Here is a 16,573-nt window from a genome sequence, read left to right as displayed (position 1 = left end):
CACACAGATACTAGAGATCTATAAACAGCTTGTGCAGGTGTTAGTTACACACACACAGAGACTAGAGATCTATAAACAGCTTGTGCAGGTGTTAGTTACACACACACAGAGACTAGAGATCTATAAACAGCTTGTGCAGGTGTTAGTTACACACACACACAGAGACTAGAGATCTATAAACAGCTTGTGCAGGTGTTAGTTACACACACACACAGAGACTAGAGATCTATAAACAGCGTGTGCAGGTGTTAGTTACACACACACAGAGACTAGAGATCTATAAACAGCTTGTGCAGGTGTTAGTTACACACACACAGATACTAGAGATCTATAAACAGCTTGTGCAGGTGTTAGTTACACACACACACAGAGACTAGAGATCTATAAACAGCTTGTGCAGGTGTTAGTTACACACACACAGAGACTAGAGATCTATAAACAGCTTGTGCAGGTGTTAGTTACACACACACACACACACACAGAGACTAGAGATCTATAAACAGCTTGTGCAGGTGTTAGTTACACACACACAGAGACTAGAGATCTATAAACAGCTTGTGCAGGTGTTAGTTACACACACACAGAGACTAGAGATCTATAAACAGCTTGTGCAGGTGTTAGTTACACACACACAGAGACTAGAGATCTATAAACAGCTTGTGCAGGTGTTAGTTACACACACACACAGAGACTAGAGATCTATAAACAGCTTGTGCAGGTGTTAGTTACACACACACAGAGACTAGAGATCTATAAACAGCTTGTGCAGGTGTTAGTTACACACACACAGAGACTAGAGATCTATAAACAGCTTGTGCAGGTGTTAGTTACACACACACACAGAGACTAGAGATCTATAAACAGCTTGTGCAGGTGTTAGTTACACACACACAGAGACTAGAGATCTATAAACAGCTTGTGCAGGTGTTAGTTACACACACAGAGACTAGAGATCTATAAACAGCTTGTGCAGGTGTTAGTTACACACACACAGAGACTAGAGATCTATAAACAGCGTGTGCAGGTGTTAGTTACACACACACAGAGACTAGAGATCTATAAACAGCGTGTGCAGGTGTTAGTTACACACACACAGAGACTAGAGATCTATAAACAGCTTGTGCAGGTGTTAGTTACACACACACACAGAGACTAGAGATCTATAAACAGCTTGTGCAGGTGTTAGTTACACACACACACAGAGACTAGAGATCTATAAACAGCTTGTGCAGGTGTTAGTTACACACACACAGAGACTAGAGATCTATAAACAGCTTGTGCAGGTGTTAGTTACACACACACACAGAGACTAGAGATCTATAAACAGCTTGTGCAGGTGTTAGTTACACACACACACAGAGACTAGAGATCTATAAACAGCTTGTGCAGGTGTTAGTTACACACACACAGAGACTAGAGATCTATAAACAGCTTGTGCAGGTGTTAGTTACACACACACAGAGACTAGAGATCTATAAACAGCTTGTGCAGGTGTTAGTTACACACACACACAGAGACTAGAGATCTATAAACAGCTTGTGCAGGTGTTAGTTACACACACACAGATACTAGAGATCTATAAACAGCTTGTGCAGGTGTTAGTTACACACACACAGAGACTAGAGATCTATAAACAGCTTGTGCAGGTGTTAGTTACACACACACACAGAGACTAGAGATCTATAAACAGCTTGTGCAGGTGTTAGTTACACACACACAGATACTAGAGATCTATAAACAGCTTGTGCAGGTGTTAGTTACACACACACAGAGACTAGAGATCTATAAACAGCTTGTGCAGGTGTTAGTTACACACACACACAGAGACTAGAGATCTATAAACAGCTTGTGCAGGTGTTAGTTACACACACACAGATACTAGAGATCTATAAACAGCGTGTGCAGGTGTTAGTTACACACACACAGAGACTAGAGATCTATAAACAGCTTGTGCAGGTGTTAGTTACACACACACACAGAGACTAGAGATCTATAAACAGCTTGTGCAGGTGTTAGTTACACACACACACACAGACTAGAGATCTATAAACAGCTTGTGCAGGTGTTAGTTACACACACACAGAGAGACTAGAGATCTATAAACAGCTTGTGCAGGTGTTAGTTACACACACACACAGATACTAGAGATCTATAAACAGCTTGTGCAGGTGTTAGTTACACACACACAGAGACTAGAGATCTATAAACAGCTTGTGCAGGTGTTAGTTACACACACACAGAGACTAGAGATCTATAAACAGCTTGTGCAGGTGTTAGTTACACACACACACAGAGACTAGAGATCTATAAACAGCTTGTGCAGGTGTTAGTTACACACACACACAGAGACTAGAGATCTATAAACAGCGTGTGCAGGTGTTAGTTACACACACACAGAGACTAGAGATCTATAAACAGCTTGTGCAGGTGTTAGTTACACACACACAGATACTAGAGATCTATAAACAGCTTGTGCAGGTGTTAGTTACACACACACACAGAGACTAGAGATCTATAAACAGCTTGTGCAGGTGTTAGTTACACACACACAGAGACTAGAGATCTATAAACAGCTTGTGCAGGTGTTAGTTACACACACACACACACACACACACAGAGACTATAGATCTATAAACAGCTTGTGCAGGTGTTAGTTACACACACACAGAGACTAGAGATCTATAAACAGCTTGTGCAGGTGTTAGTTACACACACACAGAGACTAGAGATCTATAAACAGCTTGTGCAGGTGTTAGTTACACACACACAGAGACTAGAGATCTATAAACAGCTTGTGCAGGTGTTAGTTACACACACACACAGAGACTAGAGATATATAAACAGCTTGTGCAGGTGTTAGTTACACACACACACAGAGACTAGAGATCTATAAACAGCTTGTGCAGGTGTTAGTTACACACACACAGAGACTAGAGATCTATAAACAGCTTGTGCAGGTGTTAGTTACACACACACACAGAGACTAGAGATCTATAAACAGCTTGTGCAGGTGTTAGTTACACACACACAGAGACTAGAGATCTATAAACAGCTTGTGCAGGTGTTAGTTACACACACACACAGAGACTAGAGATCTATAAACAGCTTGTGCAGGTGTTAGTTACACACACACACAGAGACTAGAGATCTATAAACAGCTTGTGCAGGTGTTAGTTACACACACACAGAGACTAGAGATCTATAAACAGCTTGTGCAGGTGTTAGTTACACACACACACAGAGACTAGAGATCTATAAACAGCTTGTGCAGGTGTTAGTTACACACACACACAGAGACTAGAGATCTATAAACAGCTTGTGCAGGTGTTAGTTACACACACACAGAGACTAGAGATCTATAAACAGCTTGTGCAGGTGTTAGTTACACACACACAGAGACTAGAGATCTATAAACAGCTTGTGCAGGTGTTAGTTACACACACACACAGAGACTAGAGATCTATAAACAGCTTGTGTAGGTGTTAGTTACACACACACAGATACTAGAGATCTATAAACAGCTTGTGCAGGTGTTAGTTACACACACACAGAGACTAGAGATCTATAAACAGCGTGTGCAGGTGTTAGTTACACACACACAGAGACTAGAGATCTATAAACAGCTTGTGCAGGTGTTAGTTACACACACACAGAGAGACTAGAGATCTATAAACAGCTTGTGCAGGTGTTAGTTACACACACACACAGAGACTAGAGATCTATAAACAGCTTGTGCAGGTGTTAGTTACACACACACAGAGACTAGAGATCTATAAACAGCTTGTGCAGGTGTTAGTTACACACACACAGAGACTAGAGATCTATAAACAGCTTGTGCAGGTGTTAGTTACACACACACAGATACTAGAGATCTATAAACAGCTTGTGCAGGTGTTAGTTACACACACACAGAGACTAGAGATCTATAAACAGCTTGTACAGGTGTTAGTTACACACACACAGAGACTAGAGATCTATAAACAGCTTGTGCAGGTGTTAGTTACACACACACACAGAGACTAGAGATCTATAAACAGCTTGTGCAGGTGTTAGTTACACACACACACAGAGACTAGAGATCTATAAACAGCTTGTGCAGGTGTTAGTTACACACACACACAGAGACTAGAGATCTATAAACAGCTTGTGCAGGTGTTAGTTACACACACACACAGAGACTAGAGATCTATAAACAGCTTGTGCAGGTGTTAGTTACACACACACACAGAGACTAGAGATCTATAAACAGCTTGTGCAGGTGTTAGTTACACACACACAGAGACTAGAGATCTATAAACAGCTTGTGCAGGTGTCAGTTACACACACACACAGAGACTAGAGATCTATAAACAGCTTGTGCAGGTGTTAGTTACACACACACAGAGACTAGAGATCTATAAACAGCTTGTGCAGGTGTTAGTTACACACACACAGAGAGACTAGAGATCTATAAACAGCTTGTGCAGGTGTTAGTTACACACACACAGAGACTAGAGATCTATAAACAGCTTGTGCAGGTGTTAGTTACACACACACAGAGACTAGAGATCTATAAACAGCTTGTGCAGGTGTTAGTTACACACACACAGAGACTAGAGATCTATAAACAGCTTGTGCAGGTGTTAGTTACACACACACAGAGACTAGAGATCTATAAACAGCTTGTGCAGGTGTTAGTTACACACACACAGAGACTAGAGATCTATAAACAGCTTGTGCAGGTGTTAGTTACACACACACACAGACTAGAGATCTATAAACAGCTTGTGCAGGTGTTAGTTACACACACACAGAGACTAGAGATCTATAAATAGCTTGTGCAGGTGTTAGTTACACACACACAGATACTAGAGATCTATAAACAGCTTGTGCAGGTGTTAGTTACACACACACAGATACTAGAGATCTATAAACAGCTTGTGCAGGTGTTAGTTACACACACACAGAGAGACTAGAGATCTATAAACAGCTTGTGCAGGTGTTAGTTACACACACACACAGAGACTAGAGATCTATAAACAGCTTGTGCAGGTGTTAGTTACACACACACACAGAGACTAGAGATCTATAAACAGCTTGTGCAGGTGTTAGTTACACACACACAGAGACTAGAGATCTATAAACAGCTTGTGCAGGTGTTAGTTACACACACACAGAGACTAGAGATCTATAAACAGCTTGTGCAGGTGTTAGTTACACACACACAGATACTAGAGATCTATAAACAGCTTGTGCAGGTGTTAGTTACACACACACACAGAGACTAGAGATCTATAAACAGCTTGTGCAGGTGTTAGTTACACACACACAGAGACTAGAGATCTATAAACAGCTTGTGCAGGTGTTAGTTACACACACACACACACAGAGACTAGAGATCTATAAACAGCTTGTGCAGGTGTTAGTTACACACACACAGAGACTAGAGATCTATAAACAGCTTGTGCAGGTGTTAGTTACACACACACAGAGACTAGAGATCTATAAACAGCTTGTGCAGGTGTTAGTTACACACACACACAGAGACTAGAGATCTATAAACAGCTTGTGCAGGTGTTAGTTACACACACACAGAGACTAGAGATCTATAAACAGCTTGTGCAGGTGTTAGTTACACACACACAGAGACTAGAGATCTATAAACAGCGTGTGCAGGTGTTAGTTACACACACACAGAGACTAGAGATCTATAAACAGCTTGTGCAGGTGTTAGTTACACACACACAGAGACTAGAGATCTATAAACAGCTTGTGCAGGTGTTAGTTACACACACACACAGAGACTAGAGATCTATAAACAGCTTGTGCAGGTGTTAGTTACACACACACAGAGACTAGAGATCTATAAACAGCTTGTGCAGGTGTTAGTTACACACACACACAGATACTAGAGATCTATAAACAGCTTGTGCAGGTGTTAGTTACACACACACAGACTAGAGATCTATAAACAGCTTGTGCAGGTGTTAGTTACACACACACAGAGACTAGAGATCTATAAACAGCTTGTGCAGGTGTTAGTTACACACACACAGAGACTAGAGATCTATAAACAGCTTGTGCAGGTGTTAGTTACACACACACACAGAGACTAGAGATCTATAAACAGCTTGTGTAGGTGTTAGTTACACACACACAGATACTAGAGATCTATAAACAGCTTGTGCAGGTGTTAGTTACACACACACAGAGACTAGAGATCTATAAACAGCTTGTGCAGGTGTTAGTTACACACACACACAGAGACTAGAGATCTATAAACAGCTTGTGCAGGTGTTAGTTACACACACACACAGAGACTAGAGATCTATAAACAGCTTGTGCAGGTGTTAGTTACACACACACACAGAGACTAGAGATCTATAAACAGCTTGTGCAGGTGTTAGTTACACACACACACAGATACTAGAGATCTATAAACAGCTTGTGCAGGTGTTAGTTACACACACACAGAGACTAGAGATCTATAAACAGCTTGTGCAGGTGTTAGTTACACACACACAGAGACTAGAGATCTATAAACAGCTTGTGCAGGTGTTAGTTACACACACACACAGAGACTAGAGATCTATAAACAGCTTGTGCAGGTGTTAGTTACACACACACACAGAGACTAGAGATCTATAAACAGCGTGTGCAGGTGTTAGTTACACACACACAGAGACTAGAGATCTATAAACAGCTTGTGCAGGTGTTAGTTACACACACACAGATACTAGATATATATAAACAGCTTGTGCAGGTGTTAGTTACACACACACACAGAGACTAGAGATCTATAAACAGCTTGTGCAGGTGTTAGTTACACACACACAGAGACTAGAGATCTATAAACAGCTTGTGCAGGTGTTAGTTACACACACACACACACACACAGAGACTAGAGATCTATAAACAGCTTGTGCAGGTGTTAGTTACACACACACAGAGACTAGAGATCTATAAACAGCTTGTGCAGGTGTTAGTTACACACACACAGAGACTAGAGATCTATAAACAGCTTGTGCAGGTGTTAGTTACACACACACAGAGACTAGAGATCTATAAACAGCTTGTGCAGGTGTTAGTTACACACACACACAGAGACTAGAGATCTATAAACAGCTTGTGCAGGTGTTAGTTACACACACACAGAGACTAGAGATCTATAAACAGCTTGTGCAGGTGTTAGTTACACACACACAGAGACTAGAGATCTATAAACAGCTTGTGCAGGTGTTAGTTACACACACACACAGAGACTAGAGATCTATAAACAGCTTGTGCAGGTGTTAGTTACACACACACAGAGACTAGAGATCTATAAACAGCTTGTGCAGGTGTTAGTTACACACACAGAGACTAGAGATCTATAAACAGCTTGTGCAGGTGTTAGTTACACACACACAGAGACTAGAGATCTATAAACAGCGTGTGCAGGTGTTAGTTACACACACACAGAGACTAGAGATCTATAAACAGCTTGTGCAGGTGTTAGTTACACACACACAGAGACTAGAGATCTATAAACAGCTTGTGCAGGTGTTAGTTACACACACACAGAGACTAGAGATCTATAAACAGCTTGTGCAGGTGTTAGTTACACACACATACAGAGACTAGAGATCTATAAACAGCTTGTGCAGGTGTTAGTTACACACACACACAGAGACTAGAGATCTATAAACAGCTTGTGCAGGTGTTAGTTACACACACACAGAGACTAGAGATCTATAAACAGCTTGTGCAGGTGTTAGTTACACACACACACAGAGACTAGAGATCTATAAACAGCTTGTGCAGGTGTTAGTTACACACACACACAGAGACTAGAGATCTATAAACAGCTTGTGCAGGTGTTAGTTACACACACACAGAGACTAGAGATCTATAAACAGCTTGTGCAGGTGTTAGTTACACACACACAGAGACTAGAGATCTATAAACAGCTTGTGCAGGTGTTAGTTACACACACACACAGAGACTAGAGATCTATAAACAGCTTGTGCAGGTGTTAGTTACACACACACAGATACTAGAGATCTATAAACAGCTTGTGCAGGTGTTAGTTACACACACACAGAGACTAGAGATCTATAAACAGCTTGTGCAGGTGTTAGTTACACACACACACAGAGACTAGAGATCTATAAACAGCTTGTGCAGGTGTTAGTTACACACACACAGATACTAGAGATCTATAAACAGCTTGTGCACGTGTTAGTTACACACACACAGAGACTAGAGATCTATAAACAGCTTGTGCAGGTGTTAGTTACACACACACACAGAGACTAGAGATCTATAAACAGCTTGTGCAGGTGTTAGTTACACACACACAGATACTAGAGATCTATAAACAGCTTGTGCAGGTGTTAGTTACACACACACAGAGACTAGAGATCTATAAACAGCTTGTGCAGGTGTTAGTTACACACACACACAGAGACTAGAGATCTATAAACAGCTTGTGCAGGTGTTAGTTACACACACACACAGAGACTAGAGATCTATAAACAGCTTGTGCAGGTGTTAGTTACACACACACACAGAGACTAGAGATCTATAAACAGCTTGTGCAGGTGTTAGTTACACACACACACAGATACTAGAGATCTATAAACAGCTTGTGCAGGTGTTAGTTAACACACACACAGAGACTAGAGATCTATAAACAGCTTGTGCAGGTGTTAGTTACACACACACAGAGACTAGAGATCTATAAACAGCTTGTGCAGGTGTTAGTTACACACACACACAGAGACTAGAGATCTATAAACAGCTTGTGCAGGTGTTAGTTACACACACACACAGAGACTAGAGATCTATAAACAGCGTGTGCAGGTGTTAGTTACACACACACAGAGACTAGAGATCTATAAACAGCTTGTGCAGGTGTTAGTTACACACACACAGATACTAGAGATCTATAAACAGCTTGTGCAGGTGTTAGTTACACACACACACAGAGACTAGAGATCTATAAACAGCTTGTGCAGGTGTTAGTTACACACACACAGAGACTAGAGATCTATAAACAGCTTGTGCAGGTGTTAGTTACACACACACACACACACACACAGAGACTATAGATCTATAAACAGCTTGTGCAGGTGTTAGTTACACACACACAGAGACTAGAGATCTATAAACAGCTTGTGCAGGTGTTAGTTACACACACACAGAGACTAGAGATCTATAAACAGCTTGTGCAGGTGTTAGTTACACACACACAGAGACTAGAGATCTATAAACAGCTTGTGCAGGTGTTAGTTACACACACACACAGAGACTAGAGATCTATAAACAGCTTGTGCAGGTGTTAGTTACACACACACAGAGACTAGAGATCTATAAACAGCTTGTGCAGGTGTTAGTTACACACACACAGAGACTAGAGATCTATAAACAGCTTGTGCAGGTGTTAGTTACACACACACACAGAGACTAGAGATCTATAAACAGCTTGTGCAGGTGTTAGTTACACACACACAGAGACTAGAGATCTATAAACAGCTTGTGCAGGTGTTAGTTACACACACACACAGAGACTAGAGATCTATAAACAGCTTGTGCAGGTGTTAGTTACACACACACACAGAGACTAGAGATCTATAAACAGCTTGTGCAGGTGTTAGTTACACACACACAGAGACTAGAGATCTATAAACAGCTTGTGCAGGTGTTAGTTACACACACACACAGAGACTAGAGATCTATAAACAGCTTGTGCAGGTGTTAGTTACACACACACACAGAGACTAGAGATCTATAAACAGCTTGTGCAGGTGTTAGTTACACACACACAGAGACTAGAGATCTATAAACAGCTTGTGCAGGTGTTAGTTACACACACACAGAGACTAGAGATCTATAAACAGCTTGTGCAGGTGTTAGTTACACACACACACAGAGACTAGAGATCTATAAACAGCTTGTGCAGGTGTTAGTTACACACACACAGATACTAGAGATCTATAAACAGCTTGTGCAGGTGTTAGTTACACACACACAGAGACTAGAGATCTATAAACAGCTTGTGCAGGTGTTAGTTACACACACACACAGAGACTAGAGATCTATAAACAGCTTGTGCAGGTGTTAGTTACACACACACACAGAGACTAGAGATCTATAAACAGCTTGTGCTGGTGTTAGTTACACACACACACAGAGACTAGAGATCTATAAACAGCGTGTGCAGGTGTTAGTTACACACACACAGAGACTAGAGATCTATAAACAGCTTGTGCAGGTGTTAGTTACACACACACAGATACTAGAGATCTATAAACAGCTTGTGCAGGTGTTAGTTACACACACACACAGAGACTAGAGATCTATAAACAGCTTGTGCAGGTGTTAGTTACACACACACAGAGACTAGAGATCTATAAACAGCTTGTGCAGGTGTTAGTTACACACACACACACACACACAGAGACTAGAGATCTATAAACAGCTTGTGCAGGTGTTAGTTACACACACACAGAGACTAGAGATCTATAAACAGCTTGTGCAGGTGTTAGTTACACACACACAGAGACTAGAGATCTATAAACAGCTTGTGCAGGTGTTAGTTACACACACACAGAGACTAGAGATCTATAAACAGCTTGTGCAGGTGTTAGTTACACACACACACAGAGACTAGAGATATATAAACAGCTTGTGCAGGTGTTAGTTACACACACACAGAGACTAGAGATCTATAAACAGCTTGTGCAGGTGTTAGTTACACACACACAGAGACTAGAGATCTATAAACAGCTTGTGCAGGTGTTAGTTACACACACACACAGAGACTAGAGATCTATAAACAGCTTGTGCAGGTGTTAGTTACACACACACAGAGACTAGAGATCTATAAACAGCTTGTGCAGGTGTTAGTTACACACACACACAGAGACTAGAGATCTATAAACAGCTTGTGCAGGTGTTAGTTACACACACACACAGAGACTAGAGATCTATAAACAGCTTGTGCAGGTGTTAGTTACACACACACAGAGACTAGAGATCTATAAACAGCTTGTGCAGGTGTTAGTTACACACACACACAGAGACTAGAGATCTATAAACAGCTTGTGCAGGTGTTAGTTACACACACACACAGAGACTAGAGATCTATAAACAGCTTGTGCAGGTGTTAGTTACACACACACAGAGACTAGAGATCTATAAACAGCTTGTGCAGGTGTTAGTTACACACACACAGAGACTAGAGATCTATAAACAGCTTGTGCAGGTGTTAGTTACACACACACACAGAGACTAGAGATCTATAAACAGCTTGTGCAGGTGTTAGTTACACACACACAGATACTAGAGATCTATAAACAGCTTGTGCAGGTGTTAGTTACACACACACAGAGACTAGAGATCTATAAACAGCTTGTGCAGGTGTTAGTTACACACACACACAGAGACTAGAGATCTATAAACAGCTTGTGCAGGTGTTAGTTACACACACACAGATACTAGAGATCTATAAACAGCTTGTGCAGGTGTTAGTTACACACACACACAGAGACTAGAGATCTATAAACAGCTTGTGCAGGTGTTAGTTACACACACACAGAGACTAGAGATCTATAAACAGCTTGTGCAGGTGTTAGTTACACACACACACACAGACTAGAGATCTATAAACAGCTTGTGCAGGTGTTAGTTACACACACACACAGAGACTAGAGATCTATAAACAGCTTGTGCAGGTGTTAGTTACACACACAGAGAGACTAGAGATCTATAAACAGCTTGTGCAGGTGTTAGTTACACACACACACAGAGACTAGAGATCTATAAACAGCTTGTGCAGGTGTTAGTTACACACACACACAGAGACTAGAGATCTATAAACAGCTTGTGCAGGTGTTAGTTACACACACACACAGAGACTAGAGATCTATAAACAGCTTGTGCAGGTGTTAGTTACACACACACACAGAGACTAGAGATCTATAAACAGCTTGTGCAGGTGTTAGTTACACACACACACAGATACTAGAGATCTATAAACAGCTTGTGCAGGTGTTAGTTACACACACACAGAGACTAGAGATCTATAAACAGCTTGTGCAGGTGTTAGTTACACACACACACAGAGACTAGAGATCTATAAACAGCTTGTGCAGGTGTTAGTTACACACACACACACAGAGACTAGAGATCTAAACAGCTTGTGCAGGTGTTAGTTACACACACACACAGAGACTAGAGATCTATAAACAGCTTGTGCAGGTGTTAGTTACACACACACAGAGACTAGAGATCTATAAACAGCTTGTGCAGGTGTTAGTTACACACACACACAGAGACTAGAGATCTATAAACAGCTTGTGCAGGTGTTAGTTACACACACACAGAGACTAGAGATCTATAAACAGCTTGTGCAGGTGTTAGTTACACACACACAGAGAGACTAGAGATCTATAAACAGCTTGTGCAGGTGTTAGTTACACACACACAGAGACTAGAGATCTATAAACAGCTTGTGCAGGTGTTAGTTACACACACACAGAGACTAGAGATCTATAAACAGCTTGTGCAGGTGTTAGTTACACACACACAGAGACTAGAGATCTATAAACAGCTTGTGCAGGTGTTAGTTACACACACACAGAGACTAGAGATCTATAAACAGCTTGTGCAGGTGTTAGTTACACACACACAGAGACTAGAGATCTATAAACAGCTTGTGCAGGTGTTAGTTACACACACACAGAGACTAGAGATCTATAAACAGCTTGTGCAGGTGTTAGTTACACACACACAGAGACTAGAGATCTATAAATAGCTTGTGCAGGTGTTAGTTACACACACACAGATACTAGAGATCTATAAACAGCTTGTGCAGGTGTTAGTTACACACACACAGATACTAGAGATCTATAAACAGCTTGTGCAGGTGTTAGTTACACACACACAGAGAGACTAGAGATCTATAAACAGCTTGTGCAGGTGTTAGTTACACACACACACAGAGACTAGAGATCTATAAACAGCTTGTGCAGGTGTTCGTTACACACACACACAGAGACTAGAGATCTATAAACAGCTTGTGCAGGTGTTAGTTACACACACACAGAGACTAGAGATCTATAAACAGCTTGTGCAGGTGTTAGTTACACACACAGAGAGACTAGAGATCTATAAACAGCTTGTGCAGGTGTTAGTTACACACACACAGATACTAGAGATCTATAAACAGCTTGTGCAGGTGTTAGTTACACACACACACAGAGACTAGAGATCTATAAACAGCTTGTGCAGGTGTTAGTTACACACACACAGAGACTAGAGATCTATAAACAGCTTGTGCAGGTGTTAGTTACACACACACACACACACACACAGAGACTAGAGATCTATAAACAGCTTGTGCAGGTGTTAGTTACACACACACAGAGACTAGAGATCTATAAACAGCTTGTGCAGGTGTTAGTTACACACACACAGAGACTAGAGATCTATAAACAGCGTGTGCAGGTGTTAGTTACACACACACAGAGACTAGAGATCTATAAACAGCTTGTGCAGGTGTTAGTTACACACACACAGAGACTAGAGATCTATAAACAGCTTGTGCAGGTGTTAGTTACACACACACACAGAGACTAGAGATCTATAAACAGCTTGTGCAGGTGTTAGTTACACACACACACAGAGACTAGAGATCTATAAACAGCTTGTGCAGGTGTTAGTTTACACACACACAGAGACTAGAGATCTATAAACAGCTTGTGCAGGTGTTAGTTACACAACACACAGAGACTAGAGATCTATAAACAGCTTGTGCAGGTGTTAGTACACACACACACAGAGACTAGAGATCTATAAACAGCTTGTGCAGGTGTTAGTTACAACACACACAGAGACTAGAGATCTATAAACAGCTTGTGCAGGTGTTAGTTACACCACACACAGAGACTAGAGATCTATAAACAGCTTGTGCAGGTGTTAGTTACACACACACACAGAGACTAGAGTTCTATAAACAGCTTGTGCAGGTGTTAGTTACACACACACAGAGACTAGAGATCTATAAACAGCTTGTGCAGGTGTTAGTTACACACAACACAGAGACTAGAGATCTATAAACAGCTTGTGCAGGTGTTAGTATAACACACACACAGAGACTAGAGATCTATAAACAAGCTTGTGCAGGTGTTTAGTTACACACACACAGAGACTAGAGATCTATAAACAGCTTGTGCAGGTGTTAGTTACACACACACAGAGACTAGAGATCTATAAACAGCTTGTGCAGGTGTTAGTTACACACACACACAGAGACTAGAGATCTATAAACAGCTTGTGCAGGTGTTAGTTACACACACACACAGAGACTAGAGATCTATAAACAGCTTGTGCAGGTGTTAGTTACACACACACACAGAGACTAGAGATCTATAAACAGCTTGTGCAGGTGTTAGTTACACACACACACAGATACTAGAGATCTATAAACAGCTTGTGCAGGTGTTAGTTACACACACACAGAGACTAGAGATCTATAAACAGCTTGTGCAGGTGTTAGTTACACACACACACAGAGACTAGAGATCTATAAACAGCTTGTGCAGGTGTTAGTTACACACACACACAGAGACTAGAGATCTATAAACAGCTTGTGCAGGTGTTAGTTACACACACACAGATACTAGAGATCTATAAACAGCTTGTGCAGGTGTTAGTTACACACACACACAGAGACTAGAGATCTATAAACAGCTTGTGCAGGTGTTAGTTACACACACACACAGAGACTAGAGATCTATAAACAGCTTGTGCAGGTGTTAGTTACACACACACAGAGACTAGAGATCTATAAACAGCGTGTGCAGGTGTTAGTTACACACACACAGAGACTAGAGATCTATAAACAGCTTGTGCAGGTGTTAGTTACACACACACACAGAGACTAGAGATCTATAAACAGCTTGTGCAGGTGTTAGTTACACACACACACAGAGACTAGAGATCTATAAACAGCTTGTGCAGGTGTTAGTTACACACACACAGAGACTAGAGATCTATAAACAGCTTGTGCAGGTGTTAGTTACACACACACAGAGACTAGAGATCTATAAACAGCTTGTGCAGGTGTTAGTTACACACAGAGACTAGAGATCTATAAACAGCTTGTGCAGGTGTTAGTTACACACACACAGAGACTAGAGATCTATAAACAGCTTGTGCAGGTGTTAGTTACACACACACACAGAGACTAGAGATCTATAAACAGCTTGTGCAGGTGTTAGTTACACACACACAGAGACTAGAGATCTATAAACAGCTTGTGCAGGTGTTAGTTACACACACACACAGAGACTAGAGATCTATAAACAGCTTGTGCAGGTGTTAGTTACACACACACACAGAGACTAGAGATCTATAAACAGCTTGTGCAGGTGTTAGTTACACACACACACACACACACACACAGAGAGACTAGAGATCTATAAACAGCTTGTGCAGGTGTTAGTTACACACACACAGAGACTAGAGATCTATAAACAGCTTGTGCAGGTGTTAGTTACACACACACACACTGAGACTAGAGATCTATAAACAGCTTGTGCAGGTGTTAGTTACACACACACAGAGACTAGAGATCTATAAACAGCTTGTGCAGGTGTTAGTTACACACACACACAGAGACTAGAGATCTATAAACAGCTTGTGCAGGTGTTAGTTACACACACACAGAGACTAGAGATCTATAAACAGCTTGTGCAGGTGTTAGTTACACACACACAGAGACTAGAGATCTATAAACAGCTTGGTGCAGGTGTTAGTTACACACACACAGAGACTAGAGATCTATAAACAGCTTGTGCAGGTGTTAGTTACACACACACAGAGACTAGAGATCTATAAACAGCTTGTGCAGGTGTTAGTTACACACACACAGAGACTAGAGATCTATAAACAGCTTGTGCAGGTGTTAGTTACACACACACAGAGACTAGAGATCTATAAAACAGCTTGTGCAGGTGTTAGTTACACACACACACAGAGACTAGAGATCTATAAACAGCTTGTGCAGGTGTTAGTTACACACACACACAGAGACTAGAGATCTATAAACAGCTTGTGCAGGTGTTAGTTACACACACACACAGAGAGACTAGAGATCTATAAACAGCTTGTGCAGGTGTTAGTTACACACACACAGAGACTAGAGATCTATAAACAGCTTGTGCAGGTGTTAGTTACACACACACACACTGAGACTAGAGATCTATAAACAGCTTGTGCAGGTGTTAGTTACACACACACAGAGACTAGAGATCTATAAACAGCTTGTGCAGGTGTTAGTTACACACACACACAGAGACTAGAGATCTATAAACAGCTTACACACACACAAAGGTATTCATTTTAAATTAAAGGGACAAGAAACCCACATTTGTTTCTTTCATGATTCAGATAGAGCATGCAGTTTTAAACGTTATAATGTACTTCTATTAGAACATTTTCTTAATTCTCTTTGTATCTTTTGTTGAAAAAGGATGTACGCTCAGGAGCATGCATGTGTCTGGAGCACTATATGGCAGCAGTTTTGTAAGAATGTTATCCATATGCA

The 16,573-nt window shown here is 41.1% G+C and overlaps 1 protein-coding gene across 1 annotated transcript in view; it reads left to right on the top strand.

The window, feature by feature from the left end:
- Window positions 1–16,573, top strand: part of LRRK1 (leucine rich repeat kinase 1) — a 395,700-nt gene that overhangs the window by 341,222 nt on the left and 37,905 nt on the right. The gene's annotated exons all lie outside the window — the stretch shown is intronic.

Source organism: Bombina bombina, chromosome 6, assembly GCF_027579735.1.
Source record: "Bombina bombina isolate aBomBom1 chromosome 6, aBomBom1.pri, whole genome shotgun sequence".
Lineage (NCBI taxonomy): Eukaryota > Metazoa > Chordata > Amphibia > Anura > Bombinatoridae > Bombina > Bombina bombina.
This window is presented reverse-complemented; position numbering and strand designations above follow the sequence as displayed.